We start from the raw sequence: 12,035 nt of genomic DNA, 5'->3' as shown, positions 1-12,035 counted from the left end.
AGGTTAATTCGCTATCCGGGCCCTCCTAGGGCTAACTCCTGCACGAGAGAGCTGCCCTCGGGTTGGTCGATCCAATCCACCTATGCTAGGTGTCTGGTATCCTGACCCGAGGCCTGGGGTGCAGGAGTTCCGCCAAATGACCACCCCCACCCCCACCCCGGAGGAAATGAGGAGCTGCAGCTCCCTCCTTTCTCCACCAGGTAGAGCAAAGGAGCAGCTGGCCACTGTCAGGACAGCAGGGCGCATCTGTATTCACTTAGCAAACACTCTTTTCTTACATTAATGTAGCAAATACTCAATGAATGCCCACTGTGTCAGGCTCCATCGTAGGCGCTGGAGAAACAACTGCGACGAGGTGGGCAGAGTCCCCCACCACTTCGAAACCAGCAGCCTAGAAAAGCCACTGTAATCATAGTGCAGTGGTTAGCGCCACCCTGTACACAGTCTGTGATGCTAGGAAGCACATAGATGAGCGCCTACTGCCTTCTCCTCGGTCAGGGAAGGTTTCCTGGGGGAAAACGATGCCTGAGATGAAATTTGAGGAGTGCATAGCCACTAAATAAGTGAAGAAGATCGGGGTGGGGGGGGGTGCATCACTCATGCCATAGCTCTTAGAGAGATCAGCGTGAAAACCAGGTAGTGTGGCCAGATCACAGAAGACAGGACTGGTGAAAGACAAGCTGAAGAAGAAGCAAGAGCCCGGCCACGCTGAGTCCAGAGCCGAGCCTGTGTGGAAACAATGTGTTCTGTCTGAAGGACCCTGATTTGCTACTGAAGAGTTTTAAGTAGGAAACTGACAGGGTCATGTGGGTTTTATAATCACAGTTTGTGTATTCGTGTTTGTGTATGCACAAGTGTTTGTGTGTGCCGCCACACCTTATTAGGTAAAGTACAGACCATGAGAGCCAGATAACCTGAGGACAGTCCCCAGAACCCGTAGTGGACGGAGAAAACAACTTCTGAAAGTCGCCCTCTGTCCTCCAGGAGTGCTTACACGCACACACATAAGTTAGCAATAGTAAATTTAAATTTAAAAAGTTTTAAGGAAGAGACTGGGGAGCCGGCTCACTGGTAAAACATTTGCTGTACAACCAATAAGAACCTGAGTCTGGGGGCTGGGGATTTAGCTCAGTGGTAGAGCGCTTACCTAGGAAGCGCAAGGCCCTGGGTTCGGTCCCCAGCTCCGAAAAAAAGAACCAAAAAAAAAAAAAAAAGAACCTGAGTCTGGACACCCGGCACCCACGTAAACAGCTGAGACAACAGCGAGGGAGGCAGAGACAGGCAGGCGGCCCCAAGAGGCAGGTGGTTCCAGGTCCAATCACAGGCTCTGGATGTGTATCAGAATATAGCTGTAAGAAGTTGAAAGGCTGAAGCAGGATTTCAAGACCAACAACATAGCAAGCCTCGAACTCCAAAAGAATACCACACACTGCAGAAAGGCACACACTGCAGAAAGGATTCTAGTTTCATAAAAATCACAGAAATGAAAAAATCTAATGAGAGTGACCTAAATTTGACCTAATGCCCAGATGTGAGGGTAGGAGAGAGAGGAAAGGAGTTTAGAAATAGATTTAGAAAACTTGCATCTGTCTGGAAGCTGATGGTGTGCATTGTATAAAAAGGACTTACCCAGGGCAGGAAAAGACAAAGAACTTATTGAATTATACTAGAAGACAGGCAGAGGGCAAGCCTAGAGTGGGATCATGTGACTAAGAGGAAGCCCCCTTCTCCTGTAACAGTCAACAGGGAGTTACTGGGTCTCATGGGCCACTTGTCAGGGTTCAAAGACGTTCACCTCTCTCTGTCATCTTAAGTGGTACCTCTGCAGAGTGAGTTGCTTTTCTGAAGACTGCCCATTTGAGTAGGGCACTGTATTCTATCACTTACTTTTCTTAGGGCTGGAGAGACGGCTTGGTGATTAAGAGCACTTGATGCTCCTTCAGAGGACCCAGGTTTAATTCCCAGGTCCCACGTGACACTTCACAACCATCTGTAACTCCACTTCTAGAGGATCCAGTGGTTTCTCTGGTCTTGTGGTCACTGCACGTGATTATCTTAACTCAATTTGTTGAGCTGAGCTACAATGTAACGTTTCACATTCGGCTTTGTGATGGTTGGTTTTAATTGTCAGCTTGACAGCCCAGAATCCCTTGGGAGTGAGTCTCAATGAGGATTTTTCTAGATTTAGGTTGGGCTGGGGTAAGTCTTTGGGGGATTGTCTTAATGGAGGTGAGTTTGAGGCCAACCTACTCTACATAGAGTGAGTTCCATTCAGGACAGATAAACTATGAAGAGAGATCATGCCTCCAAAACAAACCAACAAAGTTGGCACACCTGCAAAGCCAGCACCTAAGAGGCTGTCTCAGGAGAATTATGAGTTCAAGACCACCCTGGGTTCCATAGTGAGACGCTCTCCAAAGAGTAAAAAAGATCAAATGTGTATTATAAACACGTACAGCTCATTATATCTCTATTACATCTCAATTAAGACAGTAGTACCAATGATTGCTTACATGTGTGTGCGGTGTGAACAGGTGGGCACTTGTGTCACGGTGCAGGTATAAAGGCCAGAGGACAATTCTGTGAGGTCAGTTCTCTCCCTCTAGCTGCACATGAAGAACTCAGGTCTCTGGGCTTACAAGGCAAGTGTTTTCGCCTGCTGAGCCATCTTGCCAGCACAACTAAAACGATTTAAAAAGTAATATAGACCAGGATTAGAACGATGGCTCAGGGTGACAAGCACTTGCCACTGTCACAGAGCTTGGTTCCCAGCATCCACATGGCAACTTACAACAGCCTGGAACTTCAGGGATCTGACACCCTCTTCTGGTCAATAGGGCACAGGGTATCACTTGGTGCACATACATACATGCAGACAATACAGGGCAATAAAAAAAACAAGAAAATAATCGAAAAAATCACATGAAACTGAAAGAAAATTATGGGGTTGGATAAGGGAGAAATTAGAGGGGAAGAAATTAGAGAGTGGGTTTTACGGAAACACATTACAGGCATGTTTAAATCCTCAAGTCATTTAAAAATATCAATGGTGGTACAGTGGGCACAGCTCTAATCCCACCACTTGGAAGGTGGACCCTGTGGAAGGAAAAGGAAAATCAGTATGTCTTCTTTTCTCTCTTCCTCCCCCTGCCCCACGTCTGTCTGCTGTCTGTCTGTCTGTCTGCTGTCTGTCTACCTCCCTCCCTATCTGCTGTTTTCTGACTTTTTCACGTCTCTGATCACTTAATCACCTCAGGACTGAGGCCCTTTGAGCTGTTCTGGGTGTGGTACTTGCTGGGTGTTTCTGTAGAGCCGAGGAAGGAATGAAGGTAGAGGCAGGAGGATGTCTGTGAGTTTGGGGCCACACTGGTTTACATAGAGAGTTCCGGAACATTAGGGCCACATAGTGTGATCCTGTCTGGGAGGTAGGGGGGAAGCAGTAATAATCTTGAGACGCAGAGGGAAGGAGCCAAAGATGCTAATGAACTCTTCTAATGCGCCTTGGAGTAGATCGATTCTGAATGGAAAGTCATAACATAATCCAGTAAATGCAGCCCCGGAGATGAGTAAGCTATGACTTAAGGTGCTGAAATGGTCCTTTGTCCTCAGAAGGTCCCTGTGCTGGAAGCTTGGCCCCCAGTGACCGACAGGGCCGGTGGGCAGTGATTGGGATGGGGCAGCCTGGAAAGGGTTCCGGGAAGGTAGCCTTGTGAGGGCCAGTTAAGTCTTCTGGGGCAGGATCGGCTTTTGCAGAAGTAAATTGTTATAAGTGAGGCCGTGGCATGCTTGTCCCCTTCTGAATTAGCCTGTCCCCTTGCTGGTCGAGGCAGTCAGTGGACCCTGAATGAGAACATAGACACCATGCTGTTTGTATCCTTACAACCATAGCCCCGAGCCAAACAAACTGTCCACTCTCGGGCAGCCTGTTACAGCAACACAAACGACTACAAAGTAACTCTTCCTGCCGCCTTCTAGTCTCCATTAGTCCGAATTGAGATCTTTTTGTGAAAGTGCACCTTTATAGCACACCCACAACATGTGTAACAGAGACTAAAGCAATCTCCTAGTTCTCAGACCAAAGAAGAGGGGGCTGGGGCTAGGGGAAGCATCCAGCAGGTTCCTTGAAGGAATCTTTTTTTTTTTTTTTTTTTTTGGTTCTTTTTTTTGGAGCTGGGGACCGAACCCAGGGCCTTGCACTTCCTAGGCAAGCGCTCTACCACTGAGCTAAATCCCCAACCCCGAAGGAATCTTTTCAAAGCTGTGGCTGGCCTCTATGTAACTAAGGGAACAACTATTACCAGGTAGTTGGTGGGAAATGGAGCCTTCTCTCCTAATCTCAGCAAGACCTTTTAGGAAAGGTGCAGACCCTGCTATGCATAGTAACTGTGAAGCACTAACTGTACCACTGGGCAGCCTACTGTGTCCTGGCTGGACCTCCTCTCCATCGGTTTTAGTATATTCTGTCTGTGAAATCTCAGCCCATGCATTAGAATTCTTAAGACTTGTTTAAAATGCAATTAAATTGAGCAATTTGGATGTGTATTTTTTGCTGGTTCTGGGGTTTGAGATTTGACTATTCTCTGAGAGGTTTGTGTGTGGTATGTGTGACTGTGTGTGTGTGTGTGTGTGTGTGTGTGTGTGTGTACCTGTATGTGTAGTTTTTGTGTATGTGTGTACAGGTTAATATATGCATGTGTGTATGTGTGTGTGGTGTTTGTGTCAGAGAGTGTACATGTATGCATATTTGCTGTTTGCTGTGTCTATGAGCGTGTGCATACATGTGGGGTGTGTGTGTGTGTGTGTGTGTGTGCGCGCACGCGCGCGTGTGTGTTTTTCAGAGTTACCTGAGAAGAACATAACTTGCTACTTTCTCTGCTCCTCAGTCTGCCCAGACTGGAAGGAGTTGAGACTTTTGGGATAACCCTCCCCTACACAATTTTACATTCCCACAAGGCCACTAGCACCTCTTCCCTGCCATACACACCGACAAACCCCCATGAATAAATAAAAGTTAAAAAAAATAAAGAACAGGGGCGGGAGCACATGCCTTCTTTACTCTCAGCACCTGGGAGGCAGAGGCAGGCAGATCTCTGCTTGAGGCCAGCCTGCTCTACAGACTGAGTTCCAGGACAGCCAGGGCTACACAGAGAAACCCTGTCTCAAAACAGAACAACGGGTGGAGGAATGGCCACAGGTAAGAGCACTGACTGCTCTCCCAGAGGACCTGAGCTCTGTCCCCAGCATTCACATCTGGCAGCCACCTGTAGCTCCATGTCTAGGGATCTGAGGCCTCCACGTGGTGGCTCACAACCATCTGTAATGGGATCTGATGCCCTCTTCTGGTGTGTCTGAAGACAGCGACAGTGTACTTATATACAATAAATAAGTCTTAAGGGGGAAAAAAAGCCAGCCTCACGGCTGGAATGATGGCTCACTGGTCAGAGCACTGGCAGCACCCACACAGCCACTTATAACAGCCCATGACTCCAGTTTCTGGCAACAGCACCCTCTCATGGTCTCCAAGAGCGCCAGGCACACGTGTGGTACACCTACAGGCAGGTGGAGCCCAGAAGAGGGCATGGTTATCCTGGAACTGGATCTCCAGGTTCTGGTTTCCATGTGGGTGCTGGGAATTAAACCTGGGTTCTCTGAGAGAGGAGCAGCCTGTCCTCTGAGCTATCTCTCCAGCCCCAGAAAAATAAATCCACTGCCACTGGCCGAACAGAGGAACAAAGGAAAACATACATAATAAATAAAATCGGTTCCAGCAGAGATCGGCCCATCGATGGGAAGGGAGCCCTTGGTCCTGTGGAGACTTGGTGACCCAGCATAGGGAAATGTCAGGGTGGTGAGGCAGGAGTGGGTGGGCGGGTGGGGGAGCACCCTCATAGAGGAAGGGGATGACGGGAGGAGATGGGGGTTGTGGAGGGGAAACGGGAAGGGGGATAACATTTGAAATGTAAATAAATAACCAAAAAATATGAAAAAATAAAATAGGCAATAATAAATAAATAAAATCGATTCACGGAAAACATGGCCTCACGAGATGTTTCTGCTGTGGAAATGGTGGCTTTTGATCATTCTGAGGACTTAGGAAGACAGGAACTAAAGCATGTGGAGTAAGAAAGGACAACACCCCCCAGGCCTTGATCTCCTTTTGCTCACTAACTCCATTTTCTCTTTATTTCAAGTTTTTAATCCTGAATATTATATCTACCTCAGGGACGTCCTATGGGGATCAGATAAAAGGATAATAATATTGACGTGGCTTGCCTGGTTAATGTTACACACGAAGCCATTTCACCGGCTTTATTTATTTAGTTTATTTTAAAGCTGTGTCCCTATGTAATCCAAGGCAGCCCTCTCTGTATTAGCTTCCTAAGTCACAAACACATGGCACTGACAAGCCAGTGGCGCAGGCAGAGACAGGTGGATCTTGGTGAGTTTGAGGCCAGCCTGGTGTACACAGCGAATTCCAGGACAGAGTCTTGACCTTTTGGTGTTCCTGTCTTAAACGGCGGAACAGCTGGGATCGTAGTTGCCGGGATTTGAACTCAGGAGGAGAAGCAGCGAGTGCTCTTGACTGCTGAGCCATCTCCCCAGTACTCTTATCTTAATTTTAATTTCAGTTTTATTTGTGTAGATACGTGTGTGCCTTTATGCGGACCACAGGCATGTAGTACCCTCAGAGGCCCGAAGAGGGTGTCAGGTCCCTTGGAACAGGAGTTACAGGCTGGGAGGTAAATCCAAGTTCTCCAGAAGAGCCGCAAGTGCTATTACCCACTGAATGACCACTCTAGCTCCTTGCTTCTTAAATTTTCCTCTAAATCTATGAATCTGTATTTGTGTGCACTACAAGCGTGACCATAGTGGCTGGAAGTGCTGGATTCCCCCTGGAGCTGAAGCTACAGGTGGTCGTGAACATCCCAAGTGTGCATGGGAACCAACTCAGGTCCTCTACAAGAGCAAGGCTTGATCTTAATAGTGAAGACATCTCTCCGATCCCTTGTTTTTCCTTTTTCTCTTTCTTTTTTTTTGGGGGGGGGTGTTGTTTTGTTTTGGTTGGTTTGGTTTTTCTGTTTTTGTTTGCTTTTGTTTTGTTTTACTTTGTTTTCGAGACAGGGATTCTCTGTGTAGCCCTGGCTGTCCTGCAACTCACTCCGTAGCCCAGGCTGGCCTCACTCTGGCCTTGCTCAGAGATCTGCCTGCCTCTGTCTCCCAAGTGCTGGATCTAAAAGCCTGCGCCAGAAATGCTCTGCCCTTGGTTTTTCTTTTAACAAATACTTCTTGTATGTTTGTCTTGTAACAAAGTTTCACTATGTACCTTTGGCTGCCCTGGAACTTGCTTCGTAGACTAGGCTGGCCTTGAATTCATAGAGATGTGCCTTCTTTGCTGTGCTGGGATTAAAGGCATGTGCAGCCACACCTAACTTCTTTTCTTCTTTCTTTCTTTCTTTCTTTCTTTCTTTCTTTCTTTCTTTCTTTCTTTCTTTCTTTCAAAACAGAGCCTCACTATGTAGCCCTGGCTAGCTTATGTAGACCAGGCTGGTCCCAGGCTTGAACATGTATATCTTCCAGCACCAGTGTCAATTATTAGCTACAACCCTACAAGTTTTGTTGAAACAACTCTTTTGTTGCATGAATACGGCACACTAGTAATTCCCACATCCCATCAGGAGGTTGAGGCAGGAAGACTGTCACAAGTTTGAGGCCAACCTGGTCTATGTAGAATGTTCTGTAGACCTTGAACATTTCAACCAACAGCATCATTCTCTCCCAACCTGAGCTATGTAGCAAGACCCTGTTTCCCTCCTTACCTCAGCAGAAAAGGGGGCATGTCCAGCTATGGGTCACACATCCTATGCTGAGGCATGGGTCAGTGATGGATGCTGGTGGATTCTGCCAATTCACTTCCTGCTTTGTCTCTTCCCCTCGTTTGCACGTCTGCGTGTCACTGATAATTTTCCTCTAACGTTATATGTGTGTGTGTGTGTGTGTGTGTGTGTGTGTGTGTGTGTGTGTGTGTAGAGACTTATCACAGAAGCGGGATGAAGGACAAAAGCCCTCATTTCTTCAACACTTCAGCCAACAACCTCCTTTGCTTCTCCAGGCCGTTGAAGGGAACGTCTTATGAATTATGCATGACAGAATGATGAATATGCACGCAGCCCATTATGCCTGCGAGGGCTGGTAAATAATTTATGAGCTAAAATGTTCCTCACCTTGTTACTGTGCAAAAACTTTTTAAAAATCCACAACATATTTACCCTTTGAACCGTAGGGAGCTCTGTCAGAGACAGTGACGGCGGCCCGGCAATGTAACCTTACATCACTGCTAAAATCGAGTAGAAGAAAACAGTGCAAATGCTTTTCGGAGATGGTTTAAAAGTGGAGCGTGCTTTGGCTGTAGCCCTTGCCCTAGGAATGTTTTCTAAAATCCTGGCTCCTCACCCTAAGGCTGCCTCGCATTGTCAGCAGCACCCGGATTCCTCCTCGGTCTCCTCACAGGACTTCAGGGACCAGTGAGGCTGAATCTTCTCTCCTGTTATATGAAAAGCAGCAGCTTAGACCGCCCTGGCGATGCTGTTCTGTACGTCACACCGGAGAGGCTGTCCTCCGGAGACAGACATGAGCCACTGCTGTGGTAGCCTTCACCTCACACCCAGCAGTGGGTGTCTTTGACTGGTGCTGAGAAGGGGAAGACAAAGTTGCCCGTGCAACGGAGGGCAGGGTTAGAGTACATTCATGGATCCTGGCAGAACTCGGTTGTTCTATGACATGGAGGGTGGGAACCCAAGGTTTACCTGCCAAGATTGCTGGAGCTTTCTGGCACCATGACAAAGAAGGTTCTCTCTGTCCACTGTCTTTCACAGGTTGGGTGCCTGGAGGGGATGAGCAGACCGAGGGAGGAAGAAAGGCCTTGTTATTTATCTTTTGGGTGAACCATATATATATTCAAGAAATAGAGGTGCTGTCCAGAGGACTGAGCGGGTAAAGGTGCTTGCTCCTCCCTTGAGACTGATTCCTAGAACCCGCCCATATGGTTGAAGGAGAGAACCAAGTTGTCCTCTGACCTACAAGGGAACACCGGACACCCTTCCCTCCCTCTCTCTATCCCTCTCCCTCCCTCTCTCTCTCTCCTCTCTCCTCTCTCTCTCCCTCTCTCTCCTCTCTCTCTCTCTCTCCCTCCCTCCCCCCTCCCCCCTCAGAGTAAATGCAATAAACAAAAAGAATCAAACAAGTGACTTACAAACTACAAATTATATTACAAAGTTATTGGGACAGTGATGTAATAGAAGCAAAATCCTTTTATAACAGTGTGGTACTCAGACTTGAGAAGGATTCTTGGAAGAAATAAATGTTCGGAAGACTTTACAAGACAAAGAAAAAAGGTCCAGTTCATTAGAAAGAACCCAGGCTGTGTAGCCCAGCTCTCCTGGTGTGGGCTCCTCCTGCCTCCTCTCTGGCAATTCCCCTTTCACTTCCTGCGCCTGCTCTGGCTCCAGCTATCACAGGTGGTTACTTCTCTCGCCCCATTCCTGTGTTGAAATCCAAACCCACACATGATGGTATTCAGAGACAAGACCTTCAGGAGGTGAGTAGATCATGGGTGCATTCCAGAACGTTTCCCAATACCCTGCAACCACGTGGCCACTGCCTGTGAAGCAGTACTGGGTCTATGGTGACCTTAGTCTCCCTTAGACACCCTTCTTCTAAAAATTCAAAGCTGGCGCTGTGGTAATTAAGCTTTTGAAGGAGATTTGTTTTTCTGTTTATTTGGTTTTTCTTTCTTTCTTTTTTTAGAAACTATTTGTTTATTTTATGGACACTGTAGCTGTCTTCAGACACACCAAAAGAGGGCATCGAATCCCATTACAGATGGCTGTGAGCTACCATGTGGTTGCTGGGAATTGAACTCAGGAAGAGCAGTCAGTGCTCTTAACCACCGAGCCATCTCTCCAACCCAGAGATTTGGTTTTATTCATGTATTTGTACGCCAAGCATGTGCTAGTAGTACCTACTAGAAAAAGGTGTCAGGTCCCCTGGAGCTGAAGTTACAGGAGGTTGTGAGCCACCCTCTGTGGGTGCTGGGATCTGAACTCTGGAAGACCAGCATTGCTCTTAAACACTAAGTCGGCTCTCCAGCCTTCCCCTGCCCCACTCTATTTGTTTAAAGCAGTGTCTACTCTGTGGCCCGGGTTGGTGTGGGAACTCACTTTGTGATCAGTGTGCCTCAAGCTCCTGAGTGCTGGGAGTACAGGCAAGTGCCCTCAGCTTGATGGCTGAGGACGGACCAGGGCTTTGCTCATACTAGGCAAGCATTGTACTGAGCTACAACCCCAGCCTTTCTTTTCTTTTTCTGAGGTGTGTGTGTGTGTGTGTGTGTGTGTGTGTGTGTGGTGTAGGTGCTGTGTGTGTGCATATGCGTGTGAATGTGTGTGAGAGCTCCAGTATGCACTGGTGTGCATGTGTGAGCACTCATGTGTGGGGTATGTCTCTGTGTGCATGTGTGTCTGTGCACGCATGTGGGGTGTGTCTGGGGGCTATGTCTGTGTTGTGTGGTGTGTGTGTGTGTGAGTGTGTGTGAGTGTGTGAGTGTGTGAGCACATATGTGGGGAATGTGTGAGGGTATGTTTCTGTGGGCATCTGTGTATGTGCATGCATGTGGGGTGTGTCTTGGGGCTGTGTGTGTGTGGTGTGTGTGTGTGTGTGAGAGAGAGAGAGAGAGAGAGAGAGAGAGAGAGAGAGAGAGAGAGAGAGTGTCTTTGTTGTTCAGGCTGTTTCCCAACAGGCTCACTTGTTTGCAGCCTCTCCAGCAGCTGGCCCCACAGGTGGGGTGGGGCCAGACTCTACCTCCTTTTGTAAAACTAAACTGCATTATTTGCCTAGACAGCTAATGGAAGAGCTGGGATAAAACCCCAAGCTTTCTGGTTCTTGACTCACCCTCAGGGCCTCCTAGCGGGTCCCAGGAAAACAGCAGACAGCCCAGCTCTGCTGCACCAGTAGCCAGCAAGATGCAGGCAGCCTGGAGTGTACCTGTTGGTCAAAACCAGCCCTTGCTGCTCCCTCTCCTCCCCTCAGTGTGCGCTTGCCCCGAGAGGTTTAAGGAACTGTCTGGCAAGGGCTTTACTCTTCATCCGCTTTCTCCTAATGCTGCTTCTGCACGGTCTGCGGAGGACATCCTAGACCACGGAAACCTGTGTGTGGGGTGAGGGGGAAGAGGGAAACAGACTAGGTTGACAGCAAAAGCTTGACTTTTGGGAATCCACTTGGCTGGATTGACGCTCTTCTATTGTCTCCTCTCATTCTTTCTCGGCCCCCTGGTCTTTCTTCTTTTGTCCATTACCCCCCAAACCTTCGTTTCCCCTGGCCCCCTAATCGGCCTCTAAACCTTCCTCTACCTTCAAAAGTCAGTAGAAAAAACAAACCCTCCCCTCCCCACCAGCACGGTCCCAAAACAGTGGCTTGTTTTTCTCCATTACGTCAAACTTTGCTTTTCTTTTCACACCTTCTTGGGCATGACTAGCCCGCAGGTGGTGGGTAGGACCCCGGCCCTCCGGAAGGTGGGAAAGGATGTTGAGCATAGCGTCCCGGACCCTGGTCTCTCTGGGATGAGCAAGGGGGACACAGCTGCTCCGGAGGCCCTGAGCCTGAGTGACATCCGAGTTCCCTCTCCTTTCCCAGCCTGGAGGACAAGACATGAACTTGAGGTTCGCCTTTGAGAAGGGCACTTGACCACCAGAGAGTCACGGTTGTCACTGCCCAAACCTCGGCTGAAGGGAAGGTGACACGGGGTCCCCGATCGAGACTCCAGTCCAGCTCTCCGAGGGGGCTGACTCAAGCAGCCTCACAGGCCCTGGGTCCCAGTCCCGGCGGGGCCTGGGGTCCTCCCCACCCCCACGCGCTGCTCGCCGCTCCCCAGACCCCCCTCCTTTTCCTGACCGCCGCCCCCGGCGGCTGGCGCGGGAGGTGCAGCATGCGGCAAAGCGCTTTGCATAAATTATGCTCATGACGCAGCAGCTAAAAAAATCCAA

At 48.7% G+C, this 12,035-nt stretch overlaps 1 long non-coding RNA gene across 2 annotated transcripts; it reads right to left on the bottom strand.

Annotated features, from left to right (window-relative positions):
• Nucleotides 1-2,423: 2,423 nt before the first annotated feature.
• On the bottom strand, nucleotides 2,424-11,891 carry LOC134479579 (uncharacterized). Of its 2 annotated transcripts, XR_015626046.1 has the most exons (5): nucleotides 10,945-11,891; nucleotides 8,805-8,882; nucleotides 8,452-8,688; nucleotides 3,252-3,840; nucleotides 2,424-3,096 (listed from the first exon to the last, which is right to left on the bottom strand). It is a non-coding gene; the product is annotated as an uncharacterized LOC134479579 (long non-coding RNA). The 2 variants fall into 2 exon arrangements; XR_015626045.1 differs by lacking the exons at nucleotides 2,424-3,096; nucleotides 10,945-11,891 and having other exon boundaries at nucleotides 3,492-3,840; nucleotides 8,805-8,890.
• Nucleotides 11,892-12,035: the final 144 nt, after the last annotated feature.

Source organism: Rattus norvegicus, chromosome 7 (genome assembly GCF_021556685.1).
Source record: "Rattus norvegicus strain SHRSP/BbbUtx chromosome 7, alternate assembly SHRSP_T2T, whole genome shotgun sequence".
Classification (NCBI taxonomy): domain Eukaryota; kingdom Metazoa; phylum Chordata; class Mammalia; order Rodentia; family Muridae; genus Rattus; species Rattus norvegicus.
The sequence above is the reverse complement of the archived record's forward strand: the minus strand, read 5'-3'. Positions and strand labels throughout refer to the sequence as shown.